The sequence below is a fragment of the Pinus tabuliformis genome, chromosome 8, assembly GCF_031772625.1.
Source record: "Pinus tabuliformis cultivar Carrire ecotype Pingquan chromosome 8, CPIR1, whole genome shotgun sequence".
NCBI classification, from domain to species: domain Eukaryota; kingdom Viridiplantae; phylum Streptophyta; class Pinopsida; order Pinales; family Pinaceae; genus Pinus; species Pinus tabuliformis.
The window spans coordinates 1,798,186,695-1,798,207,349 of record NC_142294.1 but is presented as its reverse complement, the minus strand read 5'-3'; the positions used below and the strand labels follow the sequence as shown (position 1 = coordinate 1,798,207,349).

The 20,655-nt window shown below is 38.6% G+C and overlaps 1 pseudogene; it reads right to left on the bottom strand.

Annotated features, from left to right (window-relative positions):
* Window positions 1-20,655, bottom strand: part of LOC149243417 (sucrose synthase 4-like) — a 122,328-nt pseudogene that overhangs the window by 60,458 nt on the left and 41,215 nt on the right.

Here is a 20,655-nt window from a genome sequence, read left to right as displayed (position 1 = left end):
GGCAAGGGTGGTGTGGGCAGAGGTAGTATTCACAGGAACCCTTGTCTTATTAACTTAATAACACTTCGAGGAGAAACCTTCGCTATCCCTTCTTCATCACCACGCGGAGGTGAAATCAAGGGACTATACTCCAGACCCTTTTTTCCTTCATTCCTGTAAGTTTTTCCACTTCGCATAGTCTTGAACATCAAGTTAGTTGCATAACCCATTTTTCGCACAATATCATTTTAATCTAGGTATTCAAAGATTTTATGTACTTACCTTCAGTCCTTTGAAAAAGAGCCACTCCACCTCGCTGTAGCTGACTAAGGTGTCGACCACAAATTTAGTCACAAATCCTCCTATGATGCAATCGAGCCAACGATTGACAATGCAAGCAACCTTATCCTCTGATTCTTCCAACCTTCGCACTAGCTCTAGGGTCCACACAATAGGACCATCAAATTTCCACCTTCCTTGGCTATCTGCTAGCTTCACGATCCAGTCGTATAGCTCAATAGGGAAGGAGTAGAAAAATATCTCATGGATCTCTGTATACATGTATCTATCCAAACACTGTTCCTTTGTCAATCGCGTGTTTCTATTCTCTTGTGCTACAAATTCGTCGATATTTCTATCCAACCAGTCTCCAATCTCCTTCTTAGTTGGATTCCAGTGATACAACATCACACATCTCTTATGAAGATTCTAGTCCCAGCAACGGAACCATTTGTTGTTTTGAGGGGGCCTGACCCAGGCTCAGCGTTAATTAGCCAAACAAATCCCTACACTACTGGCCCTTTCGGCATCAGCACACGGAGTGCAGAGCGAAGTTTCACCTGAAGCAATATGGGGGGATTTTGGAACCAAGTTTCCACATCCTGAGATGGTTGTGATGTTGTTTGATTTCTTCTATCCCTGCCTTTGCACAGGTGGTTTCGCTCTAGGTCTTACAAGAAAAATCCTCTATTCCGGTCCTCAATACCTTCACAAAAGTATATGATTGACCTTCACACAACCCTAACTTGTGGCTCATGTATTCTCGCGCTGCTATGGTAGCATGCCGTGCAGATTCCTCAATTATCCTAAGTGATTTGCTTATCTTGTAAAATACTTAAAGTTATCACCGCGTAAGCAAATATTCGTAATTGCGTTCAATTATTCAATGTAATTGCGTTCATCCGTGCATCATATAAGCATAATAAAGGAAATTCATGCATAATATATCCAAACCCATCAACAGAACAAAGACATAGAAATTGCAGAATAACTCCTTTTATTAATATCTCCCAAGTGTTATAGACTCTATCCACCTTGCACACACAGTTGCAGGGGTCTGCACACTCAACTGCGGAATTCTACACTAGGCCTCTATGCACTTAGCTACAAAGCCTCTATCTACACTACGACCCATGACTTAGACTTCTTCTTCAAAGATATCACTCTATTACATGATCTGCCATTCTATTGATTGATGCCTAAACTACTTAGAGCTTAGCTCTTTTTATACAATCCCATGGTCCGCGGACCATGGGTAGGTCTCTTATAGCTGAATTTACTTTACAAAACTAAGGGAGGACTACCCTTTTTGACACCTAACACCTTTGCGCTCCATGACCAGAAAATGCGGAGTCTTTATAATTATGTTACAAAAATTGACTCAACATGGGCTTTTAGCCCCAAAACTGCCCTTGGGGGAATCTCGTTCCCAACATGTTGCTTGTTAGTTTGTTGTGTACACTAGATGATGGAGTGGGCATTGAATGTCACACATTAAAATGCAATGAAATCCATGGCCATTCTGCTATATTTTTCATGGCGCCATTCCCTTTTAACTCTGCTGGTTGAATCTTGAGAATAGAGGTGGTATTTTGTGAAAAGAGACAAGGCCGAGTTCTGGTTTTTTATGGCACCAGTTCTCCCTTAAAGGAAATCTAATCTCCCTCTTGTATCAGTGTAATTATTTACTACGTTTTGGACGTGGTTCTCTAAGAATAAAGGAAAAAACCTTTATCGTGGGAAGAACCAACTTAGTTCTGAGTTGAGTTTTTGGTTGAAGGGATGAGATTCTATCACTATTGAGAGCCATATCAAATTCTGAGTGTGATGTTGTGGACTGATTCATCATCTACATTTGACTGGTATGAAATGCATTGAAGTTTTTAATACTTTTAAATGTGTCCATGCAATAAGCTTAAGAACACCGACATCGGTGTTACGATTAAAGAGTGACAGAATTGAAAGACTGGTATCAACATTGAGAGAGGAGAGATGGATAGACTGTGCATTGAATGACTATTACCTCCTTCAAAGATGGGAACATGGTGTTTAGATTTACTAAACACGCTATTTGGCTTTTAATATTTGTGCAATCATGCTCTTTAGCATTTGGTAATAGGTGCAATCATATAATTCAACGCATACACAAACGCTGAGTCTTTTTTCTTTTTTTTTTCTGCTCTCTCTCCACCGGTTTCCATACCCTGTAACTCTGCCTTCACTTGAATCCACTCCCCCATATACATAATAACGTTGTCCAGGTTTCATATACAGTGGTGTGTGTGTGTATATATATATATAACACTCATTTCATTGTTTTTACTATCTTCGAATCATGGTATAACATTGTTCTGTATCACCAGAACTTTATTTTTTTACGAACAAAAGTGAATTTTTTATATATTGATAGCATAATACATTTTTTAAAATGCACTCATTAATATCTATTGTGGGAGTGGTCCTCAATGGGAAGGAAAATTATCCTGAGTGGTCTCGGAAAATCAAACACACTCTCATTTTTAATGAGTTGTGCAAAGGAGTGTGTGTTGGAGAAGGAGACAAAGAACCAGAACATCATACCTCAGATAAGGAATTCGCCATTTGGGAAAATAAGAAAAACAAGGCTTATGCATTTATTGCAGCATCAGTTAATGAAGAGGTGAGTCACCATATTTCACCATTTTCAAATGCTTTCGAAGCCTTACAAAAATTGAAGGAACTCTATGACTCACACTCTACACTTGAAGTTGTTCAACTCATGATTAAATTGTTCAACCTTGAATTACAAAATGATGATCCTCTTGCTCTTTCATCAGAAGTAAAATCTATTATGCATGATATGAAAGTCACTAATGTTGAATTGGAAATTCCTTTGATAGCTTTTCTCAAGGCACTTTATCCCACTTACTCAAATTATCTTAAGTCATTGCAAGAAAATGGAAACCTAAAAGATATTACCTTTGACTCCCTTGTGAAAAAACTAGCTAAAAGAAAGAAACATTTTGGGAAGAAGACAACACCTCAGTCTTTTGAAGAGGCTATGTGTCTTGCACATAGAGAGAAGAATCTTGCTCAAGATTCTTCTAGAGGAAAAGGTGGTCAAAGAGGAAAAGGAAGAAGAAATTTCAAAGGCAGGTAGGGCAGACACTCTTAAGGAGAAAAGTCAGATTTACATTGCATATGTTGCAAAAGAGATGGATCACAAGATGCATCCACATGCAAGTTTCCTTGGGACAGAATTAAGGAGGAAATAAACCAACCCTAAGGTAAAAATAATGACAAAGAGAAAGGCAAAGCCCCTGAATCCACTCACTATGTTGTGGCACACTGTAATATTGGAGTAGATGAAGACTTATTTAATGCTTCACTTGCTTCTTGGAAAAATGATTGGTTGCTTGATTTAGGAGAAACTTGCCACATGACTTTTAGAAGAGATTTTTTTGAAGAATTTACTGTCAATGTTGATGGAGCATTATACTTTGTAGACAAATCAAAACTCAAGCCATCAGGGCTTGGCACAATAAGGCTTAAATTTCTTGGTCTTCTAGACTTTCTTTTGCATCATGTTTTATATCTCCCATAGCTAAGGAGAAACTTGTTGTCCTTGGTCCACATCTACCAGCAAGGACACTCCATTCACATGTTTGATGGCAAGGTTGAGGTGAGAAGAGAACTAGACCACTCACTTGCCATGATGGGGATAGAAGAAGAAAGGCTTCTCAAGCTACAGGGTACCTCTACTCGTGCACAAAATTTCTCATACAATTCTCATTATGATGAAGGTCCATTTCCATTAAGTTTATTATGGCATGATAGATTTGGACGCTTGAACTATGAGATCTGGAATTTATCCAGGACAAAGAATTAAAGGTAATACAGACTCATGTGCATGGATGTGCCTATGTTATTTTATGCAACGGATTGATAAAATTGCAAAATACACAGACATTGAAGCAGTTTAGAGAAAACATAACAGGCAAACATGTAAACACAACAAGTTTAATAAGGAGTTCACCCAATACTCTTGGGCTACATCTCCCGATCCAGCCTTTAGTGGTGGCCTCTCTATTATGTTTTCAAAGTATAGTTTCTTTACAACAGTGAGCTCAATTTGAGTCTCACTCAACAGATATGGATCAGTAGGATTTGAGTACACAGACTCTCCTTACTGGTACTTGACCTCTACTGGTCACTATAGTATGAGCCCAATCTGAATCTCATACATGACAGGCCTATGCCGAGGAGCTTGCTTGAACCTCTCAAGCTTTCTCTGGAGTGCACAGACTCTCTGGCTTTCTCTGGCTTTGTCTAGCTCGATGCTACCCTCAGGTTAGCTCGACTTCTTCTCTCTTCTCTTAACTAACTCTCTTTCTTTCTTTTTTGCTTGCTCTGTCTCTGTCAGTTCGTGGCTTTAAAGCTAGTCTACTTTCTGTCGGTTCATTTTCACTTCCCGACGTTTTGGTTTTCCTTCCTCTGTCCATTTTAACTCCCCTTTTCTATGTCATCATCACTGTGTAACGCTTCAGAGGGAGGTGTCCACCTATTCTGCAACGGGTGAGTGTGTTAGGTTCCTTGGACACATTTAAATGACCATTATTTCCATTTGCTCCAAGATTGCCGCAAAACACGAATCTTCTGCCAACACATCATCCATGTCAAACTTCAAATCCCATGTAATCTTGTCGTACAACCTTGTCAAATCTGGTCATTTATCGAGACGTGTCTCCACCGTTGATCTGGGCCCCCCAGATCCTACGGTCATCGCTCATATCGGGCGAGTAGGTAGCATGACATTTACCCATCCGATGTGAGCAATTTTTTCTCTCTTCCGTCGGACGCATGTCACTCAGTGTGTGGCATCGGGCGGGACTCAGTCAAAACTGCTTATAGCCTTGAGGCCTTCCGATATCCTACCAGTTTTGTGGAATCCACTGAACTGAATTTATTAATTTTCCACAATTTCATAGCCATTTCGGGTTCGGGCACTTCAGGGCTTTCCTTCACTGAGGGGGACACCCTGAGATACATTATTAGTGCTAATCACATATCAGAAACCAACCCTGTTTCATGAATTAGCCTCTGGTTTTGCCAATTTGCACCAGCACACGTTGCCATGGGCCAACGGTCTGCACGCTTGACCAAGGGTCCTCGTTGCTCCGCACTGATCACAATTGCAACTGTCACAAGGATTCCTTCTAATAGCTTGATCTTTCTAAGACTTGAATCTGTTTGGCATAATTTGAACGAGTTTATGAAAACTTAGAGAGTGTTTAGGATCCAATTCAGATCACGACCTTCCTACTGAAAAAGCTTTCGGACCACAAAAATTTTACTTTTAAACATCAATCAAGTGAGGGTACTGATTCCTCTCTTGCCCAATTTCTATCCATTTCACGCTGCTTGGCTTTGAACCTTTGAGTCCAATACTGAGGTACTCAACATCCCCTCTACACGTAGTTCTCACCTTCCTATCAAGAACTATATCTTCCTACAATTCATTAAGATATTCAGGCAACAGATCATCAATAGAAGGCAATTGACTCTGCTCTTCGGGATCTTCAATTAATGAAGGTTGAAATAATCTCAAGCTGTCTGCATTAACAACTGAGTAGATGTGCGTGTAAGCTAGTAAATCAAGGTGAAAAGCATTCTCACCAATCTTCTCAGGTATCTTGAAAGGTCTATACCTTATTGGCTTCAGCTTCTTACCTTCACCTTGCATTTAGTCTTTACTGATATACAACCAGACTTGATCACCAACTTGGAAACTATGCTCCATCCGATGCTTGTCATGCCTTGCCTTGTACTTGGCTTGGCTCTTTTCCAGTTGTTCCTATACTGCCTGGTGAATCTCTTGGATTTGTTTGAAGAACTTGGTTGCCTTGTCCACATCACTGTGTCCATCAATCGCCATGTCTTTACCAAAGAAAAAATCCAAGGGAGACCTTGGTGTGAAACCAAAATAGGTCTCAAAAGGAGATCTCTGTGTAGAAGAATGTTTAGCTCGGTTGTAAGCTTGCTGCACATAACATAAATGTTCATCCCAAAGCCTGGGATGCTTGCTGCAATAGCCTCTGAGCAACTAGATCATTGTCCTATTGACCACTTCTGTTTTTCCATCTGTTTGCGCATGAAAAGTTGTGCTCTTCTTCAGCCCGGTGTCCATCAATTCTCATAGACTCAACCAAAATTTCCCAACAAATCAGGTATCTCGATCAGATATAATGGAGGTGGGTAATCCAAAATGAACCCATACATGTTGAAAGAACAACTTTGCAGTTTGTTCAGCTGTAATCTGTTTGTTACAAGCTATTGAAATACACATTTTGTTGAACCTATCCATAACAACATATAAATAGTCATGAGCTTTCCTAGATATAGGCAGTCCTCCAACAAAGTCCATGGAAACACTTTCCCAAGGATGAGAAGGAACTGGTAGTGGAGTGTACAAGCCTAGTTTTATATTGTTGGGCTTGCTTTTAGCACACATGGTACACCCTCTTACATATCTAGAAACTGTCTCATTCATTTTTGGCCAATAATAAAATCTTTGCAGCTGTGCAACTATTTTACTTACACCAAAGTGACCTGATATTAGAGAAGTGTGTTCTTCTCGAATTATCTTTAATCTTTCTATTTGAGGAATGCATAACTTCCCAAATGATATAGGAGTTGTTCCTTAACATGATAATCCAATTCTTCTACTTGTTTGCCATGACTTAAAGTTGCATATACGTCTTTAAAATCTATATCTTGAGCATACTGTTGAATTTAGGTTTCATGCAATACTGAATTATGCTTAAGTATAATGGATGCATTTAAGATTGATCTGGACAACATATCTACAACTTTATTGTGTATACCCTTTTTATATATGATGACAAGATGAAACTGTAGTAGAAAACCCATCCAACTATAGTGTCTTGATTGCTGCAACTTAGTTTGTGAGTGCAAATATTGAAGTGGTTGATGGTCAGTATGTATAACTGTCTCTTTGCCCATTAAATAATGTTTCCACTTTTTCACATTTTGTACTAATGCATACAATTCTTTATCATATGTTGGATAGTTACTACTACAGAATTAAATGTCTCGGAATGATAACATATGGGTTTACCATGTTGCGTCAATGCTACTCCCATGGCATAGTCACTGGCATTTGTTTCAATTTCAAATGGTCTTTGAAGATCGAGCAGTGCTAGTACTGGTGTTGTACTAATATTTTCTTTCAAGGTGTCGAAGGCTTTCTACTATTTTCCTCCCCACTGAAACACCTTGTTCAATCCTATTAAAGCATCTACGGGAGATGCAATTAAGGAAATGTTAGAAATAAACTTTCTCCAATACTGTGCTGCTCCTAAGAAGCTTCTAACTTCGGTAGCAGATTTGGGTTTAGGCCAGTTTACAATGACTGCAACCTTAGAGGGATATATCTTCAATTCACCATCCCCTTACAATATGACCCAAATAATTCAAAGATGTTTTGCCAAATTCACATTTTGAGAGCTTAACATAAAGATTTTATTTTTTCAAAACATCTAGAGTATGCTTAACATGCTTTAAATGTTCTTCCCATGTTTGACTGAATATAAGAATGTCATCCAAATATACAATCACAAAATCATCAATAAAAGGTTTGAGTACATCATTCATTACTCTCATAAAAGTAGCAGAAGCATTAGTTAAGCCAAAAGGCATAACTAACCACTCATACAATCCCTACTTTGTTTTGAAAGAAGTCTTCCATGCATCTTGCTATACAACTATGACCTGATGATAGCCACTATACAAGTCCAACTTGGAAAAATAAATAGCTTCCTTTAATTGATCCAATAGATCATCTATGTGAGGAAGGGGATAACGATTTTTTATCGTTATCTTATTCAGTGCTCAGTAATCAATGCACATTCTCCATGATCCATCTTTCTTTCTCACCAAGACAATTGGAGATCCACATGGTGATGTGCTAGGTCTGATGAACCCCTTCGCGAACAACGCCTGTACCTACTTCTTGATTTCTGAATTCTCTAAAGTGGACAACCTATACATTCCGATGTTAGGAAATGGAGCATCTTGTTGCAAATTAATATCATGTACTATTTCCTTTTTGGGTGGCAGACTTTTAGGTTCTTGAAACAGTATATCATATTTTGAAACAACTTTTTCTAAATCAGCTTGATGTTTAGCATCACAGTCCTTAGATACATTGGTTTTACTAGGTTTCTTTTCCTTTACAATCATCAGTAAAAATTGTTTGCATGAATTTACAATTCTTTTCATCTGCCCTGAGTTTATGAGAGTATAATTACTCTTGAGCTTATGAGCTCTTACAATATATTCGATCCCATCTTTAACAAGTTGATATTTGTTCTCAACTCTATAGAAAATAGATTTTCTATCATGCAAGTAAGGACTTCCTAAAACAATTCCACATATATCCAAAGGAACTATATTTAACTCAACCTCATCTACAAATGCTGACCCAAAAGAAAACCTAAGTTTACATTGTCTGGTCACCTGTAGTTGTGCTTTATCACATAACCAACCTAATGGATATGGCTTTTTGTGGGGCGTGGTTAGTAATCCCAACTACTTTACAATTGCTTCAAAAATTAAATTTACTTGTGAGCCACTATCAAACAAAGTATCAATCTTTTGATGCTTGGAAATAACTCGAATATGAAAAATCTCATGTCTTTTCCTCTCATTTTATTCATTATCAATAGATTGTGCAGAATTACTAGTAGATGCTTCAGAGTTTTTACCTTTTATACCTGTGGTTGCGATTGTTGTTTCATCTCCTGAGTCTGACCCCAAATCCTTTTGAATAGCTACAACAATATTCTTCTTCTTGCCCTCAAACTTCTTGGGTTTTAGCTTTAGATACAGGATCTGACAGTGTTCATCATCATGCCCATCCTTCTTACTGTGAGTGCATGAAGACTTGGTATTTTGTACAGTATTGGTCTTCCTCTCTTTCTCTTTCTATTTTCTTTTCTCCTTATTCTTTCTTGCAGTGGGTTCTGATGATCCCCCAACTTCTAGGTTCACATTCTTTCCTCTAGCCTCTAGATGTGTAGCTTGAACAGATACCTCATCTATGCTAGTGGGATTAAACATGAGAATTGTGTGTCTTAAGTAACTGTGTAGGCCACCTATATACTTCAACAACGTTTTAGGTGAGTCTAAAGAAATTCCTAGAATCAAAGCTCTTTTCCTAAATTCTTGAGTGTAACTTTGTACACTTTGCCCTTTTAATTGTTGAAGAGTTTGCCAGCTCATCACGGCTTGCTGCATATAGGCTAGTGGATAGAATTGCTTTTTAATTGCAGAAAAAAATTCACTCCAAACAGAAAGAATCTTACCATGCTTCTTCATGTCAGCTTGGGTCCTGCCTTCCCACCATACCAAAGCAGTGCCTCCAAGGCGTAGGCTGGCCAGCTGAATCTTACTACTGTCTAAATCAATGCTCTGCACCCTGCAATAAACATCAATCTGTCTAATCCAATTATCCAGCTTCTCTGCATTCAACTCTCCATCATATATCGGTAAATCAAATTTAACATCTAATTTAATCAATGATGTCTTCTTTTTGTTTTCAGGGCTACTAGGAGGTGTGGGAAGTTTTTCTTCTTTTCCCTTGCCTTTAAAGTGGTCATGGAGGAGAGATTCTTCTACTCCTTTATCTCTTTTGGAGTTTGATGCATCTTCCTCTCTATCTTTCTTAAATTATATTTATACATTTCCTATACCATGTCTCTCATGGTCATGAAACTATCCATGAACTAAGAGTCTGATTCCAAGGGACTTTCTTCTAACATTTTCCTCTCAGGATAGACTCTCCCAATTTCAGGGTTAGTTTCAACCAACTCTCCTTCTCCTAATTTAAGCTTTGATCTAGTTACCATTCAACAATAAAATCTAGCACAAGCTTGTCTAACCTTGGTAACCTAGAGCTCTGATACCACTTGACCTGGAATTTATCCAGGAAAAAGAATGAAAGGTATTACAGACTCATGTGCATGGATGTACCTATGTTATTTTATGCACAGATCGATAAGATTGTGAAATACACAGACACTGAAGCAGTTTAGAGAAAACATAACAAGCAAACATGTAAACACAACAAGTTTAATAAGGAGTTCACCCAATAATCCTGGGCTACGTCTCCCGGTCTAGCCTTCAGTGGTGGCCTCTCTATTATGTTTTCAAACTAGAGTTTCTTTACAATAGTGAGCTCAATTTGAGTCTGACTCAACAGATATGAATCAGTAGGATTTTAGTACACAGACTCTCCTTACTGGTACTTGACCTCTACTGGTCAGAGTAGTATGAACCCAATCTGAAACTCATAAATGATAGGCCTATGTTGAGGAGCTTGCTTGAACCTCTCAAGCTTTCTCTGGAGTGCACAAACTCTCTAACTTTCTCTGACTCTGTCTGGCTCAATGCTGCCCTCAGGTTAGCTCGACTTCTTCTCTCTGCTCTTAACTAACTCTCTTTCCTGCTTTTCTTCTTGCTCTGTCTCTGTCAGTTCGTGGATTTAAAGCTAGTTTGCTTTCTGTCAGTTCATTTTCGCTTCCCGATGTTCTGGTTTTCCTTTCTCTATCCATTCGAACTCCCCTGTTCTGCATCATCATCACTGTGTAATTCTTCACAGGGAGGTGGCCACCTATTCTGCAATGGGTGAGTGTGTCAAGTTCCTTGGACACATTTAAATGACTGTTATTTCCATTTGCTCCAAGAGACCCATGAAACACGAATCTTCTACCAACTCATCATCCTTGTCAGACTTCAAATCCCATTTAATCTTGCTTTACAACCTTTTCAAATCTGGTCACTTATTGGGACACGCCTCCACCGTTGATCTGGGCCCCCCAGATCCTACGGTCGTCATTCATATCGGGCGGGTAAGTAGCATGACTTTTCCCCGTCTGATGTGAGTGGTTTTATCTCTGTTACACCAAATGCATGTCACTCAGTGTGTGGCATTAGGCGGGACTTGGTCAAAACTGCTTACTGCCTCAAGGCCTTCCAATATCCTACCAATTTTATGGAATCCACGGAACCGAATTTATTACTTTTCTGCATTTCATAGCCATTTCTGGTCCGAGCACTTTGGAGATTTCCTTCACTGAGGGGGATGCCCTACGATATGTCATTAGTGCTTTAGTGTATCAGAAACCACCCCCGTTTCTTGAATTAGCCTCTGGTTTTTCCAATTTGCAACAGCGCGCGTTACCATGGGCCAATGGTGTGTGCGCTCGACCGAGGGTCCTCGTTGCTCCACGCTGATCAAAATCACAACTATCATGAGGATTCCTTCTGATATCTTGATCTTTCTAAGACTTGAATCTATTTGGAATAATTTGAACGAGATTATGAAAACTTAGAGAGTGTTTAGGATCCAATTCAGATCACTATGACAGCGTTCGCTTGTTGAAGAAAAATGGTGTTATTGGTTTGCCTACAATTCCTAGGAAACTTAAGCAATGTGATGCTTGCATTCTAGGAAAGCATAGAAAACAATCTTTTCATGATTCACATTCTAGAGCACATAGAAAACTTGAACTCATTCATTCAAATTCATGTGCTCCAATGCTTGTTCCTTTTGCAAATGGAAATAAATAGATGATGACATTTATTGATGACTACACCAGAATGTGTTGGGTTTATTTATTGAAGAACAAATCTAATGCTTTTCAAACATTCAAGGACTTTCATACATGGATTGAAAATGATGCACGATATCATATTGGATCTAGTCTCACTAATAATGGAAAATAATACACTTCAAATGAATTTGAAAACTATCTTCACCAACATGGGATCAAACATCAAGAAATTGTGCCTTATAATCCCCAACAGAATGGAGGAGCTGAAAGAATGAATAGGACAATATTAAATATGGTGTGCTCCATGATGTCTTTCAAAAATGTAAAATTGATGTTTTGGGCTGATGCAGTTCTATGTGTTGTGTATGTAAAGAATAGATGTCCATCTAATGCTATTAGATACAAGAATCCTTATGAAATGTGGTTTGGACACATTCCTTTGGTAAAGCATCTTAGGGTCTTTGGTTCCACATGTTATGCCTTGATACCTGTTACAGATCCATTTGGGCACATCAACCCCAACTTACAAATCGCTACTATTAGGGCCCATCAACCCCTAGTGCAGTTGTTACATGCCCTAAAGAAGTTAGTCATTAGAATGCCTCACTTCCCAAGAAGTTCCATCACTGAAAACATGCAAAAACTACCTCTAAGAAGATCAGCGCAGGTAGGCCTTCATTAGGGTGCACTGCAATGCAAACCATACACTGACAGGGTGCTATGCAGCGGACTTGGTCCCTCTTTGGCCTGTGCTGGGCAAATTTGAGTGAACTTTCATGATGGTTTGAAGATTCCTTGTCCATTAGAAGCCTCTAGAATTTTCTCAATGTCACCTACTCCTTTGAGTTCACATTTGGATGAGGAAGGGAGTTAAGTAACATCAATCCCCTATCCCTTCTTCCATGGAACTAATTTCTAAATTTAGAAAGGCATTCATTATCACCATTGATGGCATAACCTCCTTCATTCACCTATAAAAAGATCACTCATCTAAGAGATCAAGGGTTGGAAACTATTTAGTAATAGGTAGATGTTGTTGTTATGAGACCAGAGTTGACTACAAAGTGTTGTATAGTGTTGAAGTGTCTTGTTTGACATGAGGTGAAGAGGGATTGTATTGGAAGAGTGTCACTGGATCGAGCACATATGGGTTGTAATTCTTCCTCTTGTCAATAAAGTCTTCAAAACTTTTTCCTTAAGCATGTTTTATATGTTGATGCTTTCATATGTATATCATGTTCTCGATTCCATGTTATTTATAAGCAATAGATCATTATCATTTGCCTTGATGGGTTTTTGTCTTTGTGTTTGTGCAGTTACTTTTCAAGAGGCTGAAGTATGGAAAGGAGTGGAAATATTAGTCAAGGGAGACAAGGAGCTAGCGAAAACTACAAGTAGGTTTCTCTTCTCTCTTGTTTTATCTATTGATTATAGAAAAGGTAGAGATTGCTTTGTATATTATTTCTAGACCTGCTACTAAGTCTAGAGGGTTAAGCGTTTGTCCAAGAACACTAAAAATTCACAAAACAAATTGGTGACTGCACTGGGGAGCATTTATCAATCTTAGTATCTTATCAGCCTCTTAAGACATTTCTACATACTGTACTTGTGGTCGTTGATTGAATTTCAGTCTTCTTTCATTGAAAATTGAGTCAAAATGGTGTCAAAATCGCCTTCAGAATGGCTTACTATCACCAACACAGTCCAATGAAGGACACAGGGTGCTATAGTGCACTTCCCACATAGTTCCAGTGCGATTCAGTGCATTGTCCCTAACTATTGCCTGCGCTGATCCCTTGAGGGTCAGTTTCCAATCTAGGAGCTGATGTTTTTGAGCCAATTTTCTCCTGTTTGAATGATTTCTGAATGTCAATGATTTCATGTCTCAGAAAAATAGGTTTTCATCTCCTTAGCCAGCTATACTTTGATTGGATTTATTAATGTTTCTTTAATGTTTTCTTTGTCATTATCAATCTATAGTCAAAGTTGGTTTTTGGTCGATTGATCTTTGTCAAAAGAAAGTGTTGTAAAGTCGTCTTTTCCTTCAAAAATTGAATTATCGTCAAATATTCATTCATGAAAGATCGATTGATTGATATATGCATATGATTAGTATTTTCATTGAAGGTGTCATAATTCCTCATTTCTTTGAAAACGAAAGTGTCCTAAAGTTTTCCTTTCCTTGAAAAGAAATTGTTGCAAAATCGACATTTTTGTGAAAAGAGATTTTTGATCGATTGTGCATATTTCCTTTTTTGTTCATCATAACATTAAGGGATTTGAAAATAAATACATGCATATTGCATTGAAAAGAGTTTGTGTATGCTTGAAAGGAATGGCTTAGGGAATTGCAACTAGTTTGTGCCCTTTGTTGATTGATAAAAAAGTACTTGTTTTCTCTATCCCTAGTAGCTAGGATTTTCATTGTTAAATTGAATGGAAGGAATGCTTATCATATTAGTTGAATTTTAGGAATTGAAAACATACATCATGTGGTGAACCTTGAAAGGATAATTCTAAAGAAGATCAACTTAAAATTTATCTGAATTTACCTAATGAAGCATTGTCACCTAATGAAAAACATTTAGAGGTCTAGGCTAGAGACGTGTTCCAGCATCGTAAAACAAAGTTGTTGTCACTAACTTGTCTGCAATACATCCCGAGTGTGATACCTCATTCCATGTACATGAGTATATCATAGCTCGTCCACATACCTTCGAGTATATAGGGCAGTGTTACAGTACGTAAAGTATATGGGAATGCTCTCACTGTGTGGTTTTTCATTAGACAATGCTTATAAGGACTAGGCCTCCACGTACCTTTGGGTATATATGGGAGGAAAATTCTAGGTTTTTATCCATCCTTAGGTAACTGAGTCAGCCGCCTTGTACACTGTGATACACTGAACATAGAATTCAGGGAGATTTCGTGCCCGTACTTCTTGGTTCGCCAGGAGGTATTATGCAGTTCATAGTTACTTGGTAATCCTTTTGCCTAGATCATCCCTCTTTTGTTTTTGCTACGTTACTTTAGTTAAAATAAATTAATTGACTACGGATAACATCCTCCATGCTCACTCCTTAGTTGATCTTAGGTTGAAACATATGGCGACAAATCTGGAGTCCATCGATCGAGGAATTCCTTTTCATGGGAATCCTAGTCCTTTTCCTTGTTTTGGAAATATTGGTGCTCCTTACATGGCTACATTGTCCCTTTCGGGATTTACCATTGGCTTGCCAGTATGGTTGTTTTCAACCTCCTTGGTTCAAAATGTCGTGATTTCTCCGCAATCGAGTACTCCTCCAACTGGACAAAATCAACCTCCAGTTGATCCTAAAGTTGACCCTTTGCCTTCTTCCTCCCCTTCTTACTCTTCACCTGGTGAAAGTATTGGTACTAGTAACCAGGTGGCTAAGAAGAAGAAGAAAGGGTAGAAGAAGAAGAAGCAATTTTAGAAGAGGGGCAACCAAGCAACCATTGATTTGAATGCAACATCTGATGAGAAACCATCAATCAAGCCTCACAAAGTTCGATATCCATTCAAACCTTGTACAGGAGACCATTCTTCGAAATTGTCCTGATATTCCTCAGATCTTAGAAGAATGGTCTTCCCATTCACATCATCATGTGTCATCAACTTCTAGAGATCATGCTGGTGACACACCATCAACTAGTGGTAGTGAAGTTCATGGAAAGAAGGGAAAAGTTAATTTTCCATGTAGGTTATGTGAAGGGAATTACCCAATTCACCTTTGTCCCTATCTGGATGAATCCAAAAAAGTGTTGGATAACATCCTACTTCACCGCAACGACTTCCATTTGGTTACAGGAAAATTTCCCTAAATCCTTCACTAGCTGATGAATTGACTGACCAAAATCAACCATCGGTCGAACCCACTCTCTCTGAAAGTGAATCCTATGAGTCTATACCTAACCCAAATCAATAGGGTGAGGTAACAGTTGACCTGATTTCACCTTCAATAAATCATACCTTTCCTGAAAAGAGTGAATACCATACCACTCAGGTTATTTTTATTTCTTCAGATTCTAATGAGCTTGGGGGTAGTCCTCCTATTCCATCAGGACAGGAGGAAAATCCTCCAGTTCTTGTAGCTCAAGGGGTTAATCCTCCTGTTTCCACAATACCACCTCCAAGTAGCCTAGTCACTTCCTTTGATTGGAATCGACTAGCGGGATTTTGCCTTCCTTCTTATGTGCCTTTCCAGATCATAGTACAAGTTTGTAATATGAATGTATATGGCACTATTATAGATGAAGGTGCATCAATGAGTATCCTTTCCTCAACTCCTTGGCATGCACTTGGTTTGCCACTGCTTGTGCCTATTACATAAAAATTGTTGGGTTTTAACAGAGGAACCAGTCAACCATTAGGGATCCTCCCTTAATTACCTATTATTTTGGGAGGAAAAATCATCTATCTAAATGTGATGGTAGTCCTAGGCCCTTTAGATTTCAATTTACTTCTTGGGCACGACTATGTTTATGACATGGGAGCTATTTTTTCCACACTTTTCAAGTGATTTTTTCCTGCATGAAGGTCAAATTGTCACCGTTGACCAACTTTCATTTCCCAGTCCAAATATGGCTCCTAGTCAACCATCTTCCCTAAATGGTCCTTTTGTACCAATGCTCTCATCCCTGCCACAGGTTAATTATGTGGCAACTTATTCCATACCTACATCAACTGACGATCAATTCAGTGATGTTGTACATCATGTACTGTGGGTATTGGAACCAGATCTCTCCTTCATGACCTCTTATGAGTTGTGATCAGGTGTACGAGGACAGTTCCTGTTCTTGTGTCAACCTCATTAAAAAATGAAACAAGGGTCTTTGAGGATAGTTCTTTTACTGTGTCAACCTCGTTAAAAATGAAACAACGGTCTCTGAGGATAGTTCTTTTACTGTGTCAACCTCGTTAAAAAATGAAACAGGTCTGTGAGGATAGTTCGTGGTCTTGTGTTAACCTCGTTAAAAAATGAAACCAAGGAATATGAGGATTGTTCCTTGTCTTGTGTCAACCTCGTTAAAAAATGAAACAAGGAGTCTGAGCATAGTTCCTTGTCTTGTGTCAAGCTTGTTAAAAAATGAAACAAGGATTCTGAGTAGAGTTCCTTGTCTTGTGTTAAGCTCATTAAAAAATGAAGCAAGGTCCCAAGTTCCAAGTCGAGTCTTTAAGTAGATCTCGTAAAATCCCAGTCACGTCTTTCACTTGAACTCATAAGTGAACCTTCATTCCTTCCACCTAATAGCCATGAGTAGTCTACTTAGGTGAATGTAATGAAGCTTAGGGGGCATGCACCTAGTGGTAAAGTTTAGCTTCCTTGTATGTTATGTGAAGGGAATCACCACATTCACCTTTGTCCCTATCTGGACGAAGCCAAAAAGGTGTGGATAATTGTCCTGTTTCACCACAACGACTTCAATATGGTTACAGGAGACTCTCCCTTTCATCATGCTAGGGGAATGTAAACCAATCTTAAGCATAGTTCTTCATTTCAAGCTTGTGTAAAAATGAAATTGAATCCAAGCATAGTTTTTCATTTTAAGCTTGTGTAAAAATGAAACTGAATCCAAGCATAGTTTTTTGTTTTAAGCTTGTGTAAAAATGAAATTGAATCCAAGCATAGTTTTTCATTTTAAGCTTGTGTAAAAATGAAACTAAATCCAAGCATAGTTTTTTGTTTTTTGCTTGTGTAAAAATGAAACTGAATCCAAGCATAGTTTTTCATTTTATTCTTGTGTAAAAATGAAACTAAATCCAAGCATAGTTTTTCATTTTAAGCTTTTGTAAAAATGAACCCATTTCCATTTTTAACCCTTGTGATTTCCATTCTATTAGCCTTTTGCATCATATGAGCCTTGGTTGTTTTCATCCCATCACCACCATCCCTTTGGCTGATCATATGATTTCACTTGGTTGTTTTACCTTTTTTGAGGAACAATTGCATTGAGTGGTCTTATTAGCCAACCTCTTCACATAAATCAACACGTTTTGAGAAGTTCCAACATCACTAAAACCAGTTTCTATCTTAGACACCACTCGTTCCTCAAAATGGAGTCCTATTTAAGCTCTCTTCAGACTCTCTAAACATGAAAAGATTACCGAGCACTTGTCATTTCCAACTCGTTAAAGGATAGGAAACGATATCTCTCTTGTATTATTTTATGCTTTTTTGGACTTGAGAGATTAATTTTATGAAAAAGAACTTGTGGAGTTTCCTTTTCGTCCCTTTTCAAACTCTCTAAACATGAAAAGGACCGAGTTTTATTTGTCGTTAAACTCGTTAAAAACATCAAATAGCGACAAACTTGTTGGTGGGCCCCAGTATTGCAGCAATAATGTTGCAACTCCTGGAACTCCCTTCTTTAATTTTATCAACCCGGTAGTTCGTAACAAACTTGGAAGCGACGGTGCTGTATGCACAAGTACTAGCTCTTGCCGCAGCTGTCACTTGGTCAGCTGGCACAAGTCCGCTAGGAGCTTAAGCCAACTTCTATGAGCTCTTAGAAGAATATTTTTAACTGATGAATGAAAGCTAACTCAAAGGGGCTAATTTACTTGCAGAAAGAAACTGGAAAGCAGAAAGGAAATGCAAACCCTAGCAAACCCTAATTTTACCAGCTAGCCCTACTGATGCGAAAAAGAGGATGCAAGCTACTGAAAGAGATGCCATTGACTTCTAGGAAGGTAAAATGCATGTGTCTAAGTTATCACTATCTGAAGAAAACACCTTTTTGTATTTTTGAATAAGTTGTCACAATTATCATGCATACAATTTAACTGTTTTTGATTGTGCAGAGGTGGATTGGTGGGAGAAAATGCTTGCAGGAGGTTGGGAAGGTTAGAAGAGGTCATAAGGGGTCCCTAGCACCCTTCCTGAGAGTTTCACAAAGTTTGGCTATCAAGAAACCTCATTTGTGAGCTTCTACAGGAAGTCTGCAGGGGTTCTACAGGATGTTCAGGAATTTCTACAGGATGTTTTGTAACTTTTCTACAGGATGTTCCAAAAAGAGGATTTTGGAGAATGGATGGAGGGAAAAAGGTGGAGGAATGAGTATGGAGGTCAAAGAGGGGTGTAGGGGAGTTCAAGACTTGGAGGATGGAGTCGAGGGGTGGCACAGATGATGAGATTTGTTCAAGGAGGGTTGAAATGATGTTGCACAAGAAGATGAGAATCATGGCAAAGTAAGCGAATGAGGTAAATGTAAGGTAAGGGTTTTGAGTGAAGGATGAAACAGGTAGGTTGGATAGAGTATGTGCAGGTAAGAAAGGGTAATAGGTACTCTGCAAGTGGTTTTTCAAACTGAACAAACAAACACTTATAAAACCTATGACCTAGTTACTTTATTCTATTCTGACAAAAGGAAATGAACAACAGTTTATTCGAAATGAAATGCGTGAACTAACTTATGCCACTAAGAAATCATCAACTGAAGCATTTAAACACTACTAATATCAGCATCTACAAAAGAGGATTCCAACACTAAGAATTGCATGGCAAAGCAAAACAACGTTTTTTTTGGCAGCAAAGTCAATTGGTCCTAGCTCATGATTCCACTGAGGGGGAGGTGATATCCAAGGTGTTTGGTAGCCTTTTTCTGAAGATCTTCCCTATGATTAACCTATCAAGCAAATCTGAACATGAAAAACCTTTTTAATCATCAAAAGCAACCTAAAAAACAACACAATATTTAAATCTAAATAGCAGATTTTATTCTAAGAATGCAGCAAAGACACATGAAAGTAAACAAAGGAGGTACTGGGCACTTGAGATGGGCCCAAACCCAAGAGCTACAGCGTCCTAAGAGAGATTTAGAGCTGGTGCAAAGCTGGATTCATCTTTATTGAGCAAGAAATGTTACATTCCAAAAACTGTCCACAAGGAGAACTTGAAAATGTGCTAAGAGCAAAGCTAATCTGCTGCCTAAAAATTGAACTACAAACTAGCTAACTTCTGCCTACAAAGTGACTAAATACTTGCTAACTGAAATGAGGCCCTAATCCTTCTTATTTATACAAATTGAGGACCCCAACAATCCTCCTAAACTTTAGGGACTCGGCTGCCCAAAACTTGTAGTTAACAGTAGTCCTACTTGACTTGCTTGGATGCCCTTGTGCTAATTGATTTGGTGGCCCTTGAACTCCGAGTTGATGGTGGAAAATTTGAGGTAAGGGCCCATAGATGAAGGGGACACGTTCCTACAAATCCTCTACCTTGTTCTCCCACGAATTTGGCTTCCAAGTGCTCATTAAAACCTTCAATTTTGTCTCCAAATTGACCAAAAAGGCTACACAAAGCACACATTAGACTTGTTGGCATAATGACTAACCCAATTCATTCTATTAGCATAAATATAATAAAAAACATGCAATAAAATAATGAGAATGGTGGATTAAGTTGAATTAGGAGGTTGAATGAGCCCAAATAATTATCCATTTTTGGGGTTCATCATCACCCCCCTACTGAAAGTGTTGCTCATCCTCTGAGCAACCAATCTATCTCCTCATCTTTGATGGCACTGGTGGCCTCCCTGTCATGCTAAGCTTCTGAAGTGATGTCCTCTTCTTAGTCATGAAACCATGCTTTTCTCTTTGCTTCTTCCCACTGCCTGTGATCCTTTTCCTAGAGAAGTTTCAGCTTTGGTATGATTGTGCAAGTATATTCAATCAGATGGTGGAAATGGTGGTGAAAGGCGATGAAACCAGTGGAGGATGGAAGAAAAGAGTGGTTGCATGCCTCCTCAATAGACTTCAAGC